We start from the raw sequence: 10,621 nt of genomic DNA on the forward strand, positions 1-10,621 counted from the left end.
CTGCTATTGCCAGATGTAGTTGTATTGTGGTGGTTGAGCGTAAATGCCTTTTGTTCACGGGTTGTACTGTGCTAGTATATTCTTCCGAATATGCCCGTCTTCGAGTACTGTTTCTTCTCGCCTGAGTCATCCATTATTGAGTCCTGTCTTTTCACTGTGTCCTTTGTTGGGCTTATTTCGTTGGTGCTCCTGGTCCATGTGCGCCGATCCTTTGGCCTATAAATACCGTCCCGGAGTGCTTGTTTTCATCCATTGGACATTCTGTTGAAACCTTCTTGGTTGTGAACATGGTAGTTTGTGAAGTAGAGCAGCCCCCGGGCGTATTTTGTAGTTCCTGTGTGTCTTGTCGTAGCTGGAGGAAGTCTTGTGATAGGGATTAGAGGTAGGCTAATCCCGCGACAGCATTGTGCCAGGATGTACGTGGTGGTAGTTGGAGGAAGTCTTGTGATGTGGGCTTCGTTCCTTCATCTGGCAGTTCCGGGTTGATCCTCGTCGCCTGTCTTGAGACCGTCCGGTGCAGATCAACATCATATCCAGCATCACATCGGTCTTGGGTAGACAGATGCCCGCCGGCCTTCTCTGCTCCATGTTGCCCTGCCGTGCTGCCGATTTCTGCCTTGGATGCACTGCGTTCGTCCTTTGAAGAAAACAGTGTAGCTGATGGCGGTCTGTCCTTCCGAGTAGCAATTTGGGACACATAGTCGTTCCAGAGCCTAGTCGTGTCCGTGTTCCTCTTTACTACTTTGCTTTTCGTGGTGCTGAGTTCGTTGGGTCTTGTAGGGTTTGTAATCTTCTATTTTTGAAGTTGCTTGTAATGTAACGAATCTTGTCTTCTGAGTTGTCTTTGACTCTTCTGTTGTGATCCTTGTCATTCATGGGACTACCGAGTTCTTTCTTACATAACCGGGTTCTTTTGTTACTCGTGAGGTAGCCCTTTCTTTCTTCTTGGTTCAACAAGTTGTTCCTGTGGTCATCTGATAACCCTGCTGTGTTGCTGCGCGGATAAGTCTGAAATCTGCCCGTTGGTTCGTACCGTTGTGTGGATTCGTGCCCTCCGTCATTTTAGCTGCGTCGGTAAATGGACCGTTGTTTTCCCACAATGTGCTTTAACGGGCCTTATGGGCCGTTTGTATCACTGAGAAATCTATTTAAAGACCTTTTATCTTCTTTCCCTTGTCACCCAGCTCTTTCCTTTAAACCCTAGTTCTCAGAAAACCGCCGCCGTCATTGTCGTTATCGCCCGAGCTTCATCGTTCTAGCTTCATCCTCCTTAGCGCCTTAGTTGCTTCCGCCAATTCATGGGAAAAAAGAAGACCGCAAGCAAATCTCAGGCGACCTTTGTGGACGAGGAGTCGTCGCTTTCTTTGATCGAAAACCAGGAGTTCGTGGCCATGAGGGCAGCTCAGAAGGTTTGGCCGGCTCCAACAACCAGCGAAGACCAGCTGCGCGAGCTCGTTAGTGATGGCTTGATCCAGAACAAAGTCATCGCTGAATGGAGAGTTCCGGGCGAGCATCGGGTTCCGGCCCTGGGTCCTGGTGAGATTGTCCTTTTTGTCTCTTTTGTCCGCGCTGGTCTCTGTCTCCCTGCTTCTGTCTTCCTTCATCAGTTTCTTGGGTATTTCGGGGTTAGTTTGAACCATCTAACCCCCAATGCCATTCTCCATCTTTCTGTTTTTGTCCATCTTTGTGAAGCCTTCCTTGGGATTCCTCCTTCTCTATCTCTTTTTCGTTTTTTCTTTCGCCTGAAACCTCAACCTCGCCGTGAGGAAACCAGTGTCCTTGGTGGTTGCGGGATTCAGTTTCGCCAGGGTCTCAAAATCAAGTTTTTTGATTATGACCTGGTCGATTCTGTCAAGGATTGGCGCGCCGAGTGGTTTTACGCTGCCAATTTGATCCCTTCTCTTGTTGTCCACTCCGGATCCGGTCCTGTGGCGAACGATCGGTGGGACAAAAAGCTTGAGTCTCCTGCTGAAATTCAGGCGATCCAACCTCTCCTTGATAGGATTAGTACGCTGAAACAGCAAGGATTGACCGGCTTTGGTATTGTCTCAAGTTTTCTTCGTCGTCGGGTTCAGCCCTTGAAAGAGCGGGGACATCTCGGCTTTGAGTATTCTGGGGCCGAGGATTCTTCGCGCATGGTCCCAGCTCTTGAGCTGACCGGTGAGGAGGTACTCGAGCGTCTTTAGAAAATGCTGAAAGGAGTGAGCGTCATTCCTCCTGCCGTCCCTGAGTACTCGGCCAACAACCCGCCCCCAGCTGTGAGTTGTCTATCCTCCTTTTTCTTTTATTTGAGTTCTTTATGTACTCTTTGTGCGTCCGTTCTTGCTTAGTTTTTCTTTGTCTTGGTGTTTTGTCTTTTTTCGTAGGTGCTTGGTCGGAACTTCGTTGATCCGATCCGCCTTGATGTTCTCCCTGCTGTGGCGGAGGCCGGGGATCATCTAGCCGGTACTTCTGTAATTAGTAAGTCTCAAACTTTTACAGCCCTTCCTGGGGTATCTTTCGGATCTGATGATCTATATGAAGAGTATGTTCCTCGTCTAGTCCCTCACGGACCTCGCAGCGTCCTGAAGAGGGGGCGGATGGACGGGTCTTCATCTGGCTTGCCTGTCTCCAAGAAGCCTCGCAAACCAAGTACTCCTTCAGGTACTCCAGTTGTTGCTAGCATGCTCTTAGGTGAGCACATTTAGTACTTCTTTGTTCTTTTATTTTCATGTTTCTCTCTTGAACCGAGTACTTTTCATCTCTTTTTCAGCGGGTGCTCTGGTTTCGCTGGCTGAGGAAGAAGAGGATGATGAAGTTCCCCTTATCACGCGGCGGTGAGTTGTTTTTCATATTCTTGTCGCATTGAGTTTTTCCTCTTTGTTTTTAATCTTAGTCTTGAACTTTTTTGAAGTAATCGGAGGTCGGGTGTGAGTTTTTCCGATGCTCTCACGCCGACTTCTTCCGAAGCTCCGGGGTCGAGTTCTTTAGTTTCTTCTGCCCCGAGCTGTATTGCTCCTCTGGTGCGGAGTTCTTCCACGGCTCCGGCTCCGGCTTCTTCTGTGGCTCCGTTGTCGGCTGTCCCGCTCCCGTCGCTGGGTGACGGGGACGTCTTCGCCGTCGTGGTTCCCTCTGTGAGGCCTTCTCTTGGCTTCGCAAGGAAAAAAGTAGTCGGGTGAGTAGATTCTTGCTTCGTCTTTTTGTCTTTTATCTTCCTTCCTCTGGTTCTTATTGGTGCTTCCTTTTATCACTTTTCAGTGCTTCGTCTTCTCTAACTTCTCCACCGACTTCTTCTCTGCTTCCCGCTGTGCCAACGAGTTCTGAGCCTCGAGACTCACATCATTCTGTTGATGAAGTCGTGGCGGGGGCTTCAGAGCTTCCTGGCGGAGTTGCGGGCTTGGTCGCTCCGGAGGTAACTGTGGCCGTCGCGTCGGGTTCTTCTGGGGATTTGGCTCCGGCTTCCCTGGAGGTTGCTCTGGTCGCTCCTGCTTCGCCCCAGCCGGCTTCTCTTTCCCCTTCTTTTGCCTCCGGCGGCCCTTCCCTGTCCGATGATGTGGTGCAACAATTCGATGCCACTCATCGGTTATCGGAGCTGACCGCAGCCTGGGGGAGCTTGTCGACCCTCACGACTTCTTTTGGTGAAAAGCTCCAGGTAAATTTTTCTGCCACTTTTCTTTTGCATGCTTGTTTTTCTTCTATCCTTACGCCCCGTTTCTCTTTGCCTCTTTCTGCTCAGTCTTTTTCTCATGATCATTCTGGCTTCTTTTTCTCATCTGAAAATGAGAGGAAGTTGTCTTCGGAGGTAGACGCTTTGAAAGCCGATCTTGACCTTCTCCGGGCTGAGTTGGAGACGGAGCGCCAGTTGCACCAAAAGGAGGAGAAAGCCCTTCGCGCCCGGGTTGTGGAGACGGAGAAACAGAGAGATGCTGCGGTGGAGTCTGCGAAGAATGAAAGCAAAGGTGCCGCGGGTTCTGCCTGTTTCTTCTTGTATTTTGACTTCTTTTTCTGCTGACTTGTTCTTTGGTGTTCTGTTCTAGCTCTCCGGGTTGAGAAACAAAAGCTCTCGGAGAGTATTGATGAAATGAAGGCCCTTGTCCGTTCTAGTCATAATAGAGCTGAGGAGGTAAATACTCACGCTGAGGAAGAACTCGCCCTTGCTAGGCTGATTAGGCGTGGAGCTGACAGAGATCTTGTGCAGGCCCAAAAAACCATTGAAGGCCTATCTGGGAAGCTGGCGACGGCTACCGAGAATTGGAATGCCTTGTGGAAATCTTTTCGTTCGGTAGCCGACGTCCTCCGGACTTCGGCGGATGACGGGCAATCTTGGGCGCAGTTCATTCCTCGGATTCCGACTCGTTTCCAAGAGTTCGCGAAGAGGTGCGCCCAAGTATGTACCAAAAATGTGCTGGCCCAGGTCCGGGTCCTTGCTCTGGAGGCGCCTCTCTCCAAGATAGCGGAAGAAGCTGAAAGCCAAGAATATCTTGACGCCGTTGAAAAGATGGAGCCCGAGGTCGAAGATCTAGCCAGTAGGATTGTAGATGGTTTAAATATTGACCTTTCCCTCTCTGATGACAATGCCTGACTCGCTTGAGCATCCCCTTGTAATATTAAACTCCTTTTTAAATGAAGATTCTTTATTCTTGTTGATGTATTCTTTGCTTGGGTGCGGTTGAAGTTATTTGACTTGTTGAGTACCTTGTTCTGTTCCCGTCTCTGCTCCGCAAAACGGCTCTATGTGTTATTCTTACGGGGCCCCTTGATTTGTCGGGTTCTTTTCTTTTATCGTTCCTTTGTGATTCGTTGAGTGCTTTGTCTGTGTGATGACTTTGTTAGATGTAGATCTTCGCGTTAGCAACCTTTCACCCGCACTATGTAAAACGACTCGGTATAGAATGCAGCTTTGATAAACTTCGGCATCCGAGTGCTTTCTTGAGTGGTGCTTGTGCTTTTTTGAAGAAGAAGTACCTCCATCTGGTTGTAGCCCTCGAGCCTCTTGCTTTTCGGAACGAAGTGCTGGAGGGTCTTTTGAAGTTAGATTTCGGTTGGCTTGGTTCATTTGCTTTTTGTTTCGGGTGTTAGCTTTTTAGCTACCCTCATCGGCGAGCTCAAGCGTCTTTTCAGCTATTTTGCTCTCGGCCGGAATGCTCAGGTATGTTTTCAGCCATTTTGCTTTTTGTTTCGGGTGTTAGCTTTTAGCTACCCTCATCGGCGGGCTCAAGCATCTTTTCAGCTATTTTGCTCTCGGCCGGGATGCTCAGGCATGTTTTCAGCCATTTTGCTTTTTGTTTCGGGTGTTAGCTTTTAGCTACCCTCATCGGCGGGCTCAAGCATTTTTTCAGCTATTTTGCTCTCGGCCGGAATGCTCAGGCATGTTTTTAGCCATTTTGCTTTTTGTTTCGGGTGTTAGCTTTTAGCTACCCTCATCGGCGGGCTCAAGCGTCTTTTCAGCTATTTTGCTCTCGGCCGGGATGCTCAGGCATGTTTTCAGCCATTTTGCTTTTTTGTTTCGGGTGTTAGCTTTTAGCTACCCTCATCGGCGAGCTCAAGCGTCTTTTCAGCTATTTTGCTCTCGGTCGGAATGCTCAGGCATGTTTTCAGCCATTTTGCTTTTTGTTTTGGGTGTTAGCTTTTAGCTACCCTCATCGGCGAGCTCAAGCGTCTTTTCAGCTATTTTGCTCTCGGCCGGAATGCTCAGGCATGTTTTCAGCCATTTTGCTTTTTGTTTCGGGTGTTAGCTTTTAGCTACCCTCATCGGCGGGCTCAAGCGTCTTTTCAGCTATTTTGCTCTCGGCCGGGATGCTCAGGCATGTTTTCAGTCATTTTGCTTTTTTGTTTCGTGAAAACAACTCGTTGGAAGTCATGACAAGACGTGCTGTGGATGAATATCATCTTTATTGATCATGAGTATAAACTAATACATATGTTTTTGAAGAGTATTGTCTTTCGTTGATTGTGAACATAGGTCCTTTGTGGCTTGCATGTCTGCTTTTCCCTGAGTTGTTTTTACGCATGGAATCTTCTTAGCTGGCTAATGTGCCATGTATTGCTGACTTCTTTTCCATCTTCGGTCATTAACTTGTATGTGCCGGGTCCGGTGACTTTTGTGACAATGAACGGTGACTTTTGTGACAATGAACGCCGAATTATGGGTCATGCTCTACGAAACTGCGTGCCGCTCAGCCATGGCCGACGAGCACGTCATGTCTAACTACTTCCCAGTCGCTGTTGGTCATGCAGGTCACCAATGGCTGGTTAGCTTGCCAGCGAACTATTTTGACTCTTGGCAGGAGCTCAGGCAGGCCTTCATCGACAACTTCATCGCTACTTGTGAACAACCCGGCAACAAGTACGATCTGCAGCGGATCCGAGATCGAAAGGATGAACCACTGCGCGAGTACGTTCGGCGTTTCTCGGAGATGCGCATCAAGGTCCCATCAATATCCGACAACGAAGCAATCGAGGCTTTCGTCACCGGCCTCCGTTTCCACGACGCCCTAAGAGACAAGCTCCTCCGGAAGAGACCCGAATCGGTCACAGCGCTTTTGGCCACCGCTAAGAAATATGCGGACGCTGACGACGCTAAAAAGATAATCGTTGAAGAAGCAGCAAGGGTTCCACGCTCCGACCACCCTCCACACCGCGACGATTACCGCAGTAATCGTGGTCGGAACGACAATTTTGACCGCCGCAACCAGCGCAACGACTCCCGCGACCACCGTGATCAACGTAATCAGCGGCGCAACCGCCGTGGCGATTACAGAAACAAGCGCGCTCGGGAAGACGACGGCGAGGTCAATACCGTGAAAAAGGGTGGCGGACGTCGTAACTACGAGGACGACTACGCCAAAGCATTGAAGGGGCCCTGCCAGCTCCACCCTAAGTCGAACCACACCATGGAGAATTGCCGCGTCCTCAAGACTATCTACACGCGTCAACAGGCTCCGGATACGTCCGACAAGCCTAACGACGTGGGGGAACAGCGCAACGAGGACAACGACGACGACGATGCAGACCCTCGTCACAAATACGTCAAGCCGACTGATCGCGTACACACCATCATCGGCGGCAAGGTGTCCATCGAAACCAAACGAGAACGCAAGCTGCTCGCCCGCGCTTGCATGAACGTGGCAAACACCGACAACCTTCTCACCGATCCACGGCTTCCTCCGTGGTCTCACCGTGAAATCTACTTCAGCAGGAAGGACCAATGGGCCGCCATACCCGAGCCAGGGCGTTTTCCCCTGGTCCTTGATCCTTGTATCAACAAGGTTCAATTCGACAGGGTACTGATCGACGGCGACAGCTCCATTGATATACTGTTCAAGAACAGCCTGCCCGCTCTGAAAATAGCCCAGGCAGACCTGAAGCCGTACGAGGCACAGTTCTGGGGCGTTCTCCCCGGACAGAGCTCCACACCTCTCGGGCAGATCACGCTACCTGTGCAGTTTGGGACTCCGGACCACTTCCGCACCGACTACGTCAACTTCGTGGTCGCTGACTTCGACGGCACCTACCATGCTATTCTTGGTCGACCGTCGCTCACCAAGTTCATGGCCATACCTCATTACAGATATCTGGTGCTCAAGATGCCTACTGAGAAAGGAGTTTTAACCCTCAGGGGCAACGTATACGCAGCTTATACCTGCGAGGACGACAGCTTCAAAATCGCAGAGGCCCACGACCTCTCTATTCGCATGGCCGAGACCATGCTCGACGCTAAGAAGACCCCGGCCGACCACCTGGAGATCCCAGAGCTCGAGGCTCCGCGCAAGAACATCAGATCCAAGGAGCACAAGACGATCCAGCTGGTCGAAGGCGATCCCAGCAAAACGGCCCTTATCGGGGCCGACCTGGATCCCAAATAGGAAGACGCGCTCGTCAGGTTCTTGAGGGGCAACGTGGATGTGTTTGCATGGAAACCTTCCGACATGCCCGGTGTACCTCGGGACTTGATCGAGCACTCCTTAAATGTCAACAGCAAGGCCAAACCAATCAAGCAGAAGCTACGACGGTTCGCTCGCGACAAAAAGGAGGCGATTAGGGTAGAAGTTACGCGGCTTTTGGCAGCCGGATTTATCAAAGAAGTGTATCATCCGGAATGGTTAGCCAACCCGGTTCTTGTACGCAAAAAGAATAATGAATGGAGAATGTGCGTTGATTACACTGATCTCAACAAACACTGCCCTAAGGACCCCTTTGGTTTACCTCGCATAGACGAGGTCGTAGATTCAACCGCCGGTTGCGAGCTGCTTTCCTTTCTCGATTGCTACTCTGGTTATCACCAGATCGCTCTCAAAAAAGACGACCAGATCAAGACATCTTTCATCACGCCTTTCGGCGCCTACTGCTACACGACTATGTCGTTCGGGCTCAAAAACGCCGGTGCTACCTACCAACGCGCTGTACAGGCCTGCCTCAACGACGAGATAAAAGACGGCCTCGTCGAGGCTTATGTCGACGACGTAGTTGTCAAAACCAAGGAAGCTCATACCCTTGTTGACAATCTAGAACGCACCTTCGCAGCCCTTAATACGTTCCAATGGAAATTAAACCCAAAGAAGTGCATCTTTGGTGTCCCTTCTGGCATATTGCTTGGCAACGTCGTCAGTTACGACGGCATACGCCCTAACCCGGAGAAAGTCAAAGCTGTCTTAGACATGAAGCCCCCGAGAAAGGTGAAGGATGTCCAGAAGCTTACCGGCTGCATGGCTGCTCTAAGCCGTTTCATATCAAGGTTAGGAGAAAAAGGACTACCGTTCTTCAAACTGCTCAAAGCGTCCGAGAAGTTTGAGTGGTCGGAGGAAGCAGACGCTGCCTTCACGTAGCTGAAGCAATACCTCACATCACCTCCGGTACTTACTGCTCCCAGAGAAGACGAAACTCTCCTACTTTACATTGCGGCAACCGATCGGGTGGTTTCCACTACACTGGTGGTCGAGCGCGACGAGCCGGGCCACGCCTATAAGGTACAGCGGCCAATTTATTTCATTAGTGAGGTACTCAACGAATCCAAAACCAGGTACCCACAGATTCAGAAACTGCTCTACGCCATACTGATAACATCCCGAAAGTTGAGACATTACTTCGACGGATATCGTGTGGTAGTCATGACCGAGTATCCTTTGGGGGACATCATTCGCAATAAGGATGCGAACGGGCGCATCGTCAAATGGGCAATGGAGCTATGCCCCCTTTCCTTGGAATTTGCAAGCCGTACTACAATCAAGTCTCAGGCACTCGTCGATTTCATCGTCGAGTGGACAGACTTAAGCACGCCTGCCTCTCCGGGATCCGACGAATATTGGACGATGTACTTCGATGGTTCTCTCAACATTGACGGTGCGGGAGCAGGAGTTCTTTTCGTGTCACCATCCAAGGAGCAGCTCCGGTACGTCCTCAGGATTTATTTCCCAGCATCTAATAATGCCGCCGAGTATGAAGCATGCCTGCATGGTCTACGCATTACGATTGAGCTTGGGGTTAAACGTCTCTATGTCTACGGAGATTCGGCTCTGGTCATCAACCAGCTCAACAAGGACTGGGACACGACCAGTGAAAAGATGGACGCATATTGCAAATCAATAAGAAAGCTGGAAGGCAGGTTCTATGGCATCGAGTACATACACGTGGTCCGGGACAAGAACCAAGCAGCGGATGCGTTGTCAAAGTTAGGATCATCCCGAGCCAAAATCCCACATGGCGTATTCGTCCAGGACCTGCTCACGCCTTCCATTGAAGACGAAGATTCAACGACCAACAAAATTTCAGACCAGCAATTAGTGGCTACGGTTCCGGCGCCGAGCACAGCCGAGCCGCTTCCGACCACTCATGAGCCGGACTGGAGAACACCTTTCATCAAGTACTTGACAGATGGTAGCGGTTATATCGATCGAACAGAAAATGAGCGACTGATGCGTCGTAGTAAGCAGTATCTGCTCGCCGATGGCAAGTTATGGCGCAAAAACGCTAAGGAGGAAATCTTGATGAAGTGTATAACCCAGGAGGAAGGCGAGCATCTCCTAGACCAAATCCACTCTGGCTCCTGCGGCAACCACGCGGCCTCAAGAACACTGGTCGGTAAGGCTTTCCGAGCAGGGTTCTATTGGCCGTCAGCAGTGGCCGACGCAGAGAAGCTAGTCCGCCGCTGTGAGGGTTGTCAGTTCTTCTCCAAGAGAATCCATGTACCAGCACATGAGATCTAGACGATTCCAGCCTCTTGGCCCTTCGCCTGCTGGGGACTGGACATGATTGGGCCTTTCAAACCAGCTCCTGGGAAATTTACATGTGTCTTCGTGCTAATTGATAAGTTTTCTAAGTGGATAGAATACATGCCTCTGGTACAGGCATCCTCAGAGAAAGCTGTCACATTCCTCGACCAGGTCATCCACCGTTTCGGCGTGCCCAACAGCATCATTACTGATCTAGGTACTCAGTTCACCGGGAACGCTTTTTGGGACTTCTGCGATGAAAGGAGCATAGTTGTAAAATACGTCTCGGTGGCGCATCCTAGAGCTAATGGACAAGTCGAGCGGGCAAATGGCATGATCTTGGACGCATTGAAGAAGAGGATGTACAGAGAAAATGATAAAGCTCCTGGAAGATGGCTCAAAGAGTTACCAGCCGTGGTCTGGGGCCTCCGAAC

The 10,621-nt window shown here is 50.4% G+C and overlaps 1 long non-coding RNA gene across 1 annotated transcript; it reads left to right on the forward strand.

The window, feature by feature from the left end:
• Window positions 1-3,822: 3,822 nt before the first annotated feature.
• On the forward strand, window positions 3,823-4,345 carry LOC136512559 (uncharacterized). The gene is made up of 3 exons (XR_010773127.1): window positions 3,823-3,938; window positions 4,017-4,102; window positions 4,178-4,345. It is a non-coding gene; the product is annotated as an uncharacterized lncRNA (long non-coding RNA).
• The last annotated feature ends 6,276 nt before the right edge of the window (window positions 4,346-10,621 follow it).

The sequence above is a fragment of the Miscanthus floridulus genome, chromosome 16, assembly GCF_019320115.1.
Source record: "Miscanthus floridulus cultivar M001 chromosome 16, ASM1932011v1, whole genome shotgun sequence".
Taxonomy (NCBI): domain Eukaryota; kingdom Viridiplantae; phylum Streptophyta; class Magnoliopsida; order Poales; family Poaceae; genus Miscanthus; species Miscanthus floridulus.